Raw genomic sequence first — 13,181 nt, forward strand, 5'->3', positions numbered from 1 at the left:
AAATATGTGCAGGTTATTAACTAACAATCATTAAAGATCTCTTCTAGGACACAAAATAAATATTATTTAATGAATACAAATTATGTGTCAGATGTTATGGCCAGGGACGTTACATGTGACATCTGTCTTTCTTCAATAACCTCATCCATGGGTAGAAGGAAACTGTGGTTAAAAATTCTCTAGAGAATCCCTGGTGGCTAGTCCAATTTTTGCAGGGTCTATATATTCATGCTCAAAAATAAGTAACATGCAAAATGAATGTTAGAAACTTCCACAAAATTTGCAGATATGGAATAAACTGCAATATGCTCTTTTGAAATCTAGCTTTATGATTTTGAAATCTGATTAAAAATAATCGAAAAGAAAACCTCCTCTTTCTTTCCCCTACTTGAGCCAAGTTTATGAATATATACCTTTCCATTTCATCTTCTGTAATTAACAATACAACCAATTGTGACATTTGGTATTTGAGCCATGTTCATTTCATTTTGTAACCAGTAAGTAATTCTGCAAATATTTTAAAAATCTTTTTCTATCTTCCATATAACTATTGAAATATGTTATTTGAATCTCTCATCCAACCTTGTTGCAGTTGTTGGTTATTCCATATTTATTAAAATACAGCACTTGAACCATTGGTCAAGGCGTTCTACCTTATCTATAATCTTAAGAAGTATATCACCTCTATTACTAGAATCACTTCTCTGCCATGAGTGTGTACAAAACTTGTCAGCTTGAACATGCTTTTCCATCACTCTAAAGTATTGCACAAATTTTTATTGTTTATAAGATAATGGTAGAATAACTCATTGTTGCATAAGATGTTTTTATGGATGGATTTATGTAATATCTAGATAGTTACTCATTTTACATTTTCAATCATGTATTATAAGTGTTTAATCTTTATTATTCTTTAATCTGCTATGTTTTGTCATGTTTCACACTTTTACTCACTTATCCATATTCTTTTTAAAATGTATACACACAATAAACATATGCAAAAGATTACAGATTATTTAGTCAACCATTACTTTTGACTTTGTCATTATATATTGTCAGTTTTTAATTGCTACACAGTCTGAGTGTTTGCATAAACATTTTTTCTTTTAGTGGTTAGGAGCCTTCATAGATTGTTCCATTTTTAGATTTGTTCACTTTCTATCAGACAGGGGATTCAGCATAAAAGGAAATTTAATAAAATGGGTACCTGGGGACAATACATTTTTGTCAGTTATGGTAGAGCATGGGTTTTTTTCATTTCAGAATGTCTTATGAAAATGAACATTTATAAATGAGGAGACACTGCAGTAACAAAAAATCATATAAAGCTATTAAATTGTCTACAAACATTATGTTAGTTTTATCTAAAACTTTATCTATTACATTTATAAGCACATTAACTCATCTTTACAGGAAAGAATCCAAGAGGAAGAATAGCAATGGGTTTTAAAGAAGGACTAGAATATTTTGTTGGCATTGATGGTTTTCTTAGGACAAGGCTATTTTAGAAGGAAAGCTGGGAAATCCCTATGCTCATTAGTAAGGCCAGTCTTCTGAAGATATGTGATGGGTAAATTTTATCAACTATTGCATATTAAGGGATGCCTCAAAGATTTGTAAGCACACCTCTAGGTGTATCCAAGAGGTGTTTTCAGATATTTTTTGCATATGGGTCATTGAAATGAAAATGACAGAACCATTACAAGTGTTAAATGAGAAAGAATGACAGGCGAAACGAAAAGTAGAAGAGACAAGAACCCTGAGCTACGTAAATTGACATTTCTTTTTTGCCTGGTTTACATTGCTATGGCCCTGAGGTCTAGAATTTCCACATTGAAAACTGAATCACACAAGCAATTCAAAAGGGTACTTCCAGGTCTTTAGTCAGAGTCTAGAGTAATATCTTTGTTCATCTGTTCAAGTATCCACTTATTAAACAAAAAAATTACAGAATTCTTAGATGTCTAGTTTATACAGTCATTGTAGGAATTTTGAGTCTTCACTGTTTTGAATTAGATCAAAATACTTTTATATATAAATACACCCATAAATATAATACATACATATAAAATATGCAAACACAACCATACACATGTATGGATGTTTATTTTATGGAATCTGTCTTTTACAGAACTGTGAGTAGTAAAGAAAATGTACATGATTTAACATATCTTCAAAGAAATAAAGGGACGCAAGCACAGGAATACATGTGACCAACTTTCAGATCCTACAAGGCCATCTTTTCTGGAAAATAGTGAAGCTAAGAGTTCTTTGCAACCCAACCTCAAAACAATTCAAGGAGGAATGCTTTCCCCTCATTTATTCTATCAAGACACTCACTCTGTATTACAAATAAAATATTGAGTTTGCACCAAAATATAAACACTGTCTATTGTATTTCCTTATTCAGCCAAAACCTTTGATAATATAATCCAATGCTCCTAGAGCTTTGGGAAAAAGGAGATGCATGACATCTACCTTTATTTGAAACTTGAAAGCTACAAGGATTAATATTTAAACGAGTATGCATCTTTTGGCAAAAGAGTTTTTGATTTGTGGAACTATCTATATTTCCTTAATATGTCACTACTAAAACGTTTTTTCTAAACAAAGAATATTCTCAATTCTATGTGTTCAAACAGCTAATGAGGAATGAATATCTGACAAATAGATAAATATAATAAAATAATGCAGTCAAATGGTTTTGACTTTTAGTTCATTTATTTGAATCCCCCAGTTATAGAAAATATGGTTAAGATATTTTCAGGGAAGTTATCTATTGTTAATAATAATACATACTTACAGAGCTTATCTGATGTGAACAGGAAAGATATTCACACTGTAGAGTTAACCTACTTTCCAAACTCAAATTGTTTCATGTATTTCAGGGAATTTTCTTAAAAATAGCAGGTGCTCTTCTTTTTAATTTTATTCATGTTTCCCAAGTTGTTCATATCTTGGAAGTATTTCCATCTCCATCTATTTTTTTTATCTTCAGAATAATTGACTCTTGTTTCTTGAGAACAATCCAAATGTCTTAGCCTAAAAGAAATTCAATAGGCTAAGGAATTTATGTGATCTTTATACTCATAGAATCTTCTTAATATTAATCATACTTTGTTTTGCTATTTCACCTTAGCTATCTACTGAGAAGAAACTCTTAGGTTTATTCTATAGACATGTACAATAGCACTTGAATATAATGATCATTTGGGAAACTAAAAAAAAAATGTATTTTTGGCCCACTGAGTATTGCATACTTCAGAGGTCTCACAAGGTTGCTGAAGAAATGAGAAATCTAAAAATCCATTTTAAGTAGTTAATAAGAAAAGCCAAGTATCTGGAAGTGAGGAAACAGCTGTCAGTAAAGTGTGGGTCTCACAAGCATACAAAACCCGGGTTCCACTCAGAAAACCCATATAATATCAGCTTGCAAGCTTCTGCCTATAAACTTGTTATAGTGGGGACAGAGGAAGGAAGGTGCTTGGGGCTCCTAGGTCAGTCAATATAACCCAACTGGAAAAGTAAAGTCTAGTGAGAGACTCTCTAAAGGTGCCAGAAAGTATTCATAAGGATGATTCCCCTCAATTGTCTTCTGGTATCCTCAAGTATTTGCAAAGTATATGTACACCAAATACATGGGTTACAGTTATGTTTATATATACATATACATACTTGTAACCATAAAAAGAAAAACAAATAAGAATGTAGGTTAAAAGACCGAGCTCAAGAAATTATCTATGATAGGTGACAGGTAGTCTAATTCAAATCATATCTTTTATATAATCTAACTAGAGAAGTTGTTCTAAGATATTTTATGAGAGCTCTCTTGGAGAACCAGATTCATCAAGAAAAGTTTTCACTTCATGGAAGAGGGCAGGAAACACAAACATCAGTATTGACCAGGAAAGAAGTCATTATAATGAATACCCAGGGTGGCTAATGTAACCATGATAATTATTTTGAAAATTAAAAATATACTCAACATATACTTATGACAACAACTTTTCCAAGAAAATGAAAATATATTGTAATTAGCTTTGACTGAAAATTGGAGACACATTGTTATGTTAAAGTAAATGTTTTGAGAAGTGCCGTTGGGCCATCGAAAATACAAAACAATGGCATACATAAAACAGGGTATTTTCAAGGGGTTCATGTGGGAGTATTTGCTATTTTTTACAAATACATTGTCACCAGTACGTAACTTCTAAGACAAGATCTGGAGGAAATCAAAGGCCTAACCTATTTGATCCAGATAGATAGCTTGAAGACAAAGAGAAGAGGAAGCGAGAGGAGGCCCTGAGAGTGCTTGATAACCTCACCATTCTCTTGATGAGATCTGAGGCCTGCTCCTCAAGCAGGAATTTCAAATGCTGAGACCGATCAATTGCAGACTCTCCACCATAGATAGGTCATCCATAGCAACCCTCCTGCCTGAAAGGCACAGAAGGCATCACAGAAGCGTTGGCAGAAGATTGGACGATCTGGATCTGGGGAGGAGAGCTGTGGAAGGGTGGTCTCTTGACATGATATGACATGGATGTCACAAAAGATTCATGACTGTGGTGATTAAACACACACAACCTCCTAGAGATCAAGAGAGTTAAAAATTCCAACATGGACCAAGGAGGGAATTCTGACACGCCATCTAGATCTGAGTAATAAATGGCAGGTGATGGCTGTTGAAGGAAATTTGGTTTATTTTGATAAGGTGCAGGCATTAGTGGGTTCTCTGTTTGAGTGGATGGTGCCGGATATATTTCCATACAGCAGCACAAATGGGATTTATTTGGCTATTAAAAGATTGGAGTTGGGCTGGGAATGGTTTGAGTGTCAGGGATCATTACAGAAGGAAGGATGAAGAGATTTTAAGAGCTAGAGAAGCAGGCAGTTTGCTGTGAGAATATGTCTGCTAGAAATCTCAGAAATTCAGAGATTTCTGAAGCCACACCCATAACGTCTCACAAATGTGGCTGCCTAAATATGAAAATCTGACCTGAATAAGGAAGACACCAATAGACATGTAACATGGAAGGGGAAATCTCATAAAGCCTCAGCCCCAGTGAAAAACAAACAAATGAACAAAAAATTCAGAAAACTGAGGAATGCTCAGAGGTGGATAAATAGTTTTTCTGAAGTAGGGTTACAGCAGTTTGTTATCCAAGGCTACAAATAGCCTTCAAAACATATACATCATACAGTTCACATTATATGAACAGAGAATTTTGTTTTCATGTATTTTGGAATTTAAACATGCACACATATAAAATGACAATGATAAATAAATTTTTTTTAAAAAGCCATGAATTTGGAAAAGAGTAGGGCAGAGAAAACCATGGGATATTTTCAAGGAGAGGAGGGAAGGAGAAAATTGTAATTATATGTAATCTTGAAAAATAAATATTATATATTTAAAAAGACAGAGTGGTAACATTCTAGTCAATAATATGTTAGGAAATAAATAACGCTGGTTTTAATGGCTCTTCTATTATAAGCCAAGAGTAAGTGTATACTCTGTGCCAAATAAAACTTATATTTATTAGTGATATTCTGAAAGTTAACAAAGACAGTTTGTCAAGGGAAAATAAATGAAGAGATTCATATTCTCTATCACAAATCATGCTGGCTTAAAGTTAATACAGCATATATTCATAGATTTGCAGGTGAATAAAATGAAATTTTATGCATATTTTATATAAAGGTAATTCCCCAGTCATGTCATCAAGGAGAAAACTAATTCATTTGAAATGAGATGTTAGACATCTATCGAAAACACAATCCCTGAAAACACATCTTAAGACTTTGATGATTCCCCCATGGAAGGCCTCACCCTCCCTGGGGAGTGGGAAGGGAAGTTCTTGGGGGACATGGGGTGATGGGAGGGAGAGGGAACTGGGATTGATATGAAATATCGGATTGTTCCTAAATAAAAAAAATTAAAAAAAACTCAAAAAAAACAATGTGAAAATCTTATTGTTATAGAGATACATAAGCTTTCTACAGATTATGCCTTTAGAAAATTATGAGCTTTTTAACCATGCCACTAGCATTCCTCAGTGGGTGCATATCTGTAATTTTTTTAAATGTCTTACAAGCTGAAGAGTTATGTGTTCCTCTTCCCTGTGTTCCACTTATAAAGGAATTGGTTTTTCAAATTATTCTTATGGTTAATGTTATGTTACTGCTTAACTCATCACAAAACTTTGAAAATTTCCCAACTCTGCTTAGCTTCAGAAACTGTCCATTCGGATTTTGTTATTACCTGGCGCAAGAGTGCTGCCTAGCTCTCTCCATTTCCTGGTTTTCGATGTTCCCGTTTATAGGAAGGACCCTCAGTCTCCTTTAGTGTTGAGATCCATCCATGCTGGATTACTAACCCACCTTCCCTTCAGTATCATGCTGTCCTAAACACGAGTCACAAGTCATCATGCTTTATCTAATAATAAATCTGTGGGTTGATTATTCAGGATGCAAAGCAAAGTTACATGAAAAATCAGGGCAGAGAATTGTCACAGAGGCATGATATTAGGAGGGATGATATGAATTCAGAAAAACACCCCTTCCAAAATTATTTTTAAACTATTTATTCATTTGTTAGCTTAGTGTGTGTGTGTGTGTGTGTGTGTGTGTGTGTGTGTGTGTGTGTGTGTGTGTGTTCTTGGCAGTAATATTTGCAGCATATAAGTGCAAAAGCACTAGAGGTCAGATAATGGCATTGGATCCCCCCAGAAATACAGTTAATAGGTAATTGTGGATGCCAGGAACCAAACCCCAGTATTCCCCAAGAACAGCAAGTGCTCTTAGCCTTTTGAACCATCTCTCCAGCAATGAAAAAATTTAATTGCATTATGTGTTACTTCCCTTTTTTATTGTCAATAGATGTGTGTTTAATGGGTAGACATCACTTGTTTTAAAGGGCATTGAACTTATTTACATGCATTGGTTTTTCTGTTTCCTTTAATAAGTTCATGGTAGTTACTCTTATGATAATATACATTTTAATTTTTATTGTTTAGAATTAAAAATGGATGACTACATATAAAATGGTACAACTTTGCAAGAATTCCAGCTCATTTACATCTATAATTTGTTTTTCAGTTTTCAAGCAAAAACAAACCACTGCACCTTCCTTAAAGCTCACACAGACAGAATCTTTGATAAGGCAGGCTAAGTGATCATGGTTGTGGGACATGAAAGGTAGTAAGATATGAGGCATACTTTATCTTTCTCTATGTAAGGGTATTTTATGAGTCGTTCATTTTAAATTTATACCTGGCCATTTTCTGTTTAAAATATCAACATCTCAAAATGCATCACTGAGACTAGTAGACACATAGCTTTGACCCACCACAAAAGTAGTAATGCTGGAAAATTGCACCTAAAACCTATGAAAATGTTTTCTATATGCTGTATGGTTTTGCTAAGTAACTGGAAGATCTTCTGGTTCACAAGTTCACAAGAGTGAATAGAAGCTGCGTAGTGGTGGCACCTGCTTTTAGTTTCAACACTTAGGAGTATCTCTGTGAGTTGTAGTCCAGCTTGGTCTACAGGGAGAATTCTCGGACAGAGAGAGCTACACAGAGAAATCTTGTCTCAAAACACCAAAACCAACCAACAAAAGAACATTAGTGAAGATAAATATTCAGGTTGATTCAATGAAAGGTTTTGAGCTATGTGCACTTATATTTGGCTCAGAATAAACCATTATCTCAATATTCAATTGTAGAATAGCTGTTTTCCTTGTGATTCCCTTTTTCAGTTTTCTGTCACTTTAAAATGTCAAACTGTATTCATGAAATATAACAACACTTCTCATTTCTTCTTGAATTCTAGCTATTTTTATAAAATGCATTGGATTGCTTATATAAATATTTCTCCTGCCATCTTCATTTTCAAGGCAAAATTTAGTTTGATTTCTAATGACTTTTGTTTTCTCTTCAGTGTCTGTTTTAATTTATATGTGTTCCAGAATCCATATCATATAATATGTAGATAGTCCATGTTGAATACAAGCTACCATACCACTATTTGAAATGGAGACCTTATTCATTTTGCACATTAAATTCATGAAAATAATAAACATAACAATATTACTTAGTACTTTAAACTTCAGTCATGTAGTTCATTATGCTACTGAACTTACCATACCTTTCTGTATACTAATGTGGTGAATCAAAATACATCATTTCTCCTTTGCATTACTTCTTGCCGGGCATTTGGTCGTAGCCCAAAGTACAATTACACATAATTAAATTATAGTCATGTTTCTAGACATAACCTGGCTTGCTATTTGATTGAAATACCATTCAATTCATTCATTCATTCATTCATTCATTTCTATTGTATTTTACTGTTACAATTTCCTCCCGAGTGCTGGGATTAAAGGCCTGCACCACCAACACCCAGCTCTGTTACATTTTCTTAAAGATGATAAAATAGGTGGCATTTCAATTCTTCTCGCTATATATGATAGAGTATATGCTCAAAGGAACTTGGACTTTGTGTTTTTCAACTTGATTTCTTCTCTCATCCAACCCACGAGATGTTTCCAACTATATTCAGGGTTGGTCTTCCTACCTTGCTTAACTTCTCTAAGAAAGCACTCAAAGATGCATGCATAGGTGTGTCTCTCTAGTCCATTGCAAATCTAATCAAAATAAAAATGAAACTCCACAATCACTAAAATACACAATGAATGTGAATATGTAGATTATATTTTTGGGGCCAAAGAAGACCAAATCATGTTAATAAATCTTAACTGGAAAAACTTACATCAGATAGTTTATTGAGACAGTCCATACTTGACAAGAAAAAGAACAAATATATTTATGAAACATTTATATTTATTTAAGAACTTACAATGTATGTAATTTGAAAGTTATATGACAATAGGCAGTAAAATGCAATTTCACTAGAACATTTTCTGAAGTTCCCAAGATTACTTGTTTTGATGCAGTCCAAATTCTGTGCTGTTTGTTAGGATTCTTTCTTATGTATGCTGCATATTTATTTTAGATATAGCTTATTATATGTCACTGTTAAAACATTACTAGGTATATGGAATATTCTTAATTATGACTAATTCTCCTTAAAATAGGTAAAAATGAAAATTTTGTATAGGTGTGGAGATACTTACTTAACTTCAATCAATGTTTAAGAGCAATTGCTGGAAACACAACACAATCTGATCTCAGAAAATGGGGAAGCCAACTTGGTACCAAGACCAGGTTGGAAAGTGTCAACTTGGAAGTTTCTTCTCTTATGGGTAGTTGTCACAGTAGTAAAAAGTGTTATATCCAGGCTTCTGAGGGTGATAACCATCAACAATTGCCTTGTCTAACTGTAAACCCTGTGAGGTACAATGATGGCCAACATGCCAAGACATGCCCATGGATGTCCCAGTGACACTAACATTATGGAGTAGCCAACAGATTTCTTGTAGTGTGGTTAATTGTAGTTGCAAGTACTTAAAGCATCTCTCAAACCTCTTCCTGCATTTGGGTCACTGACACAGGAGCTAAATAAGCAGAGGTCTGTTAAACTTCATACTTAGAGCAACAAACCCTGCTGTTAGTTGAAAACTTTAATTGGAACATACTCCCCCTACCTTGTAAATGTTAACAATCCATCTGAGGCCAATTTCTTTCAAGACTCAGGAAGCTTACTTCTAACTCTGCATAGTACAAAGAACTCTGGATGCAGTTTGGAGTCATTTTTTGTGGTTCTTATTGACACTGTTGGTGAAGGTCAATTAAATATCTGTCCTTTGAACATAAACTTCTTTGTGTTTTATATTATTGAATAAAGGTAGAGTAGGAATGTGTCCCCAGGAATATTTTTCTAATATATATTCTAATAATATTTCTAATATATATATTTCTAATATATATTTCTAATATATATTTCTAAAATATATATATTTCTAATATACATATATATAATAAAATGTCAATAATTGTTCATATTTATGCATTACATTTGGTATATGATCTTTCTATATAAGACTTAAATCCAATTTTAGTATGGTAATGCTTTCCGAATAAGGATACAGAAACCACAAAAACTCTGCCAAGGAAAATGTTATTATTTTGATGCAATAAAGCAAACATTTACGAAGTATATAATGTGCTTTTAATATTTCAAATTACTTAAAATGTGATATTATTAGTATACCATTACCCTAGAAACATGTATTCTTAGTTTCTTTGTATAATCATGAGTAGTGGGCACAGATGAGCCAGCTTTGAGCAGGAAAGATGACCCCACCACAACCCCACTCCTATCCACTGTAGACCCCTCAGCAATCAGGAGAGAGGCCTCTGCATCTTGCCTGGGCAAAGGAGTAGAACTGGCCCTAGTGACAGAAGAGTGTAAGAGGAGAACTGGCCCTGCTCCTTTACTACAGTCTGTATTTGATGAGTTAGTCAAGGCAACACCCAGGTAGTGATGATGAAGGAAAGCAGGTGTGGTGATCAATCCAGCTACCACCCAGGCCCACAACAGGGCTATGAGTTGGCCAACCCCAACATCCACCTCATCTATAAACTATTGGAAAATGTGAAGGGGATGAATCTACAGATCCAAAACTGCAGAATCTCCATGACACAGGACAACAAGAGGATATCCAATAGGAGCCCCAGTAAGAGCCCATTATCAATAAGGTAGCAGAAGCCAGAGGCCGAGAAAGACACCAATGACTCATAGCAATGAACAACTAAAAGTAAAGATGAATTTACTGAAGGAAAACTGTGTGACTCAAAGGTCCACACTATGGTTAAATTCCAAGAGACTTTTCTTTTTTAAAAATTATGCTTTGTTTAGGGAGTGTTGTTGCAAGGCAGAGGGAGGCTGTGAGGGAATAGAGAGAATAGTGGGATTAGAATGCATGAGTTGAAATCAATAAGGAATCAATAAAAATTAAAGGAATTAAAAAAACCATTTTAAAACTATTTAAGATGTCTGTGTATAATTAAGTAGGTAATTAAACAAAAAGATTGTCAAACAGGAAAATCCATTATGTATGTAAAATATAGCATAAGCAATAGATAAAACAGTACATGGCAAGCATAAACAGAGATGGAGGAACAAAGGCAAAACCAATTTAAGAACACCAATAATGAATTAGGTATTCATAATGTGCCAAGCAAATGTGAAATTAAATATACACTGGGCCCAAAATATTCATGATATATCTGATATATAAGAAGACTAATATTCTTAATATACATCAATCTACAAAGTGATAGCACTTGTCCTGACTTCATGTCTTCTCTACATGCAAACATGAACACACCCAATGCCTGTTCATCAGGCAATTTAATTTGTATGCCAGACTGTATGTTGTTATGTGTCTGTGATATAGCCTGTAGGAATCATTGGCTGACCATCCCTTCTAAAAGTCCTCCTTGCTAGAAGGCCACATCTTAAACTCATAAGCCCATGTGTAGAGAAACTTAGAACCAGCTAGTCATATTCTTATTTTAATGTTGTTAAATATATTTTTTAATTTTCTTCTTATACATTTTAATTGGCTTCACAATCAATGAGATATAGATATTTTAATTTAACCACAAATCTGAATTAATCTGCTTAATATAATGATTTCCAGGAAATTCATCAATTTCCTACTGTCTTATTGTTTCCATGTCCTTCAGAGTCTCACTGAATTCTTTTGTGTCACTGTGTATTTTCTCTTTTATATGCAGCATAAATGGAAATTTATACACTTTTGTGTATATTTGTGTGTCTATGTGGATGTTTTGAAAATATAAAGTAGCTTGTGAGAGGGCTAAAATAATTTTTAGGTAAAAAGATGGTAATGGACTATATAGAATAACAAAGGATAGAGGATGATAGAAATCATTGGACAAGGAAAATAGATCAGAACACAGTATAATAATTCACATGCATTAAAAAATCTGTAAATCAAACTGACTACTTTGTGTACTAGCCTGAAAATTCAAAATATTTTTATTGAGGATAAATTCTTCACTCATACAATGCATCCTGATCAGTTTCCTCTCCCTGCATTCTTCCCAGCCCCTTCGCCCCCAACACCCTGTCTTCCCCATATCCACTTCTCTCCACCTCCATTTCACTTGGAAAAGAGCAGGCCTCCAAGAAACAACACACAAACAGGACAAAAACAAGATACAATATGACTACACAAAGGGTCTTGTATCAAGGCTAGACAAGGCAACTCAATATGAGAAAAAAGTCCTGAGAATAGGCAAAAGTGTCAGGGACATACCTGCTCCCATTGATTTTTTTATGCAGCTATTTTTCCTTTTTTTTTGTTTTGAAAAGAGAGAGGAGAAAAGGAAGAGGGAGAGAGAACAAAACAGAGAAATAGACATAGAGAGAGAATGAGAGGGAGCATTCTTATCTTACACTCCCCAATTCCAGTAGGTAGGGAATTGGGGAGGATATGGGGGTATTATTGGGGAATGTGAAAATGTGATTAAATTTAGTTTTCAAATCTGATCATGAACTCCATGGAAATATTTGTTATGTTTATGGGCTAACATTTCAAGGAAATTTCCCACAATGCAATCTGTTTTGTGTTTGTGATAAGTGCTGAAAGTGTTTGTTTAATAATACCGAACAAAAATAGAGTATATGTGTATAGAAGGAAAGCACAGGTAGCTTTGAGAACATTAAGTATTTATTATGGTCAATTGCTTGTAGAAACTTACACTCAAGCTCACCTAAGAGCAATGACTAGTGGTTGCTCATTTGATGTGACTTAGACTTCTCTAATTAGAGAAAATAAGATGTACAAAATCCTTTAATAAGAGCCAAAAAATGCTATATTGAAGATGAAAACAGAGGTATAATGACCACATACAAGATAGAGACACATGTATGGAGTTGGGGTAAACATGAATTTAAAGAGCAGAGTTCCCATGAAGAATGATGGAAATAATGAGTTTATTGCATTGGAAGTTCTTTATGGCAACAATAAGGGGAGTGGTATGTAGCAGGCCTTTTCTTTTAGGCAACCCACCAGCACCCAGATCATGACACAGAGACTTAATACTATTTATATTCATAAATATAAATATTTATATTTATGACCTTGACCTTATCTTATGCTCATTTCTTGCTAGCTCTTATAATTTAACATATTTATTTTCATATACATTTTGCCTCAAGACTTTTTGCCTTTCTTTCTTCTT

The sequence above is a fragment of the Cricetulus griseus genome, chromosome 10 (assembly GCF_003668045.3).
Source record: "Cricetulus griseus strain 17A/GY chromosome 10, alternate assembly CriGri-PICRH-1.0, whole genome shotgun sequence".
Classification (NCBI taxonomy): Eukaryota; Metazoa; Chordata; class Mammalia; order Rodentia; family Cricetidae; genus Cricetulus; species Cricetulus griseus.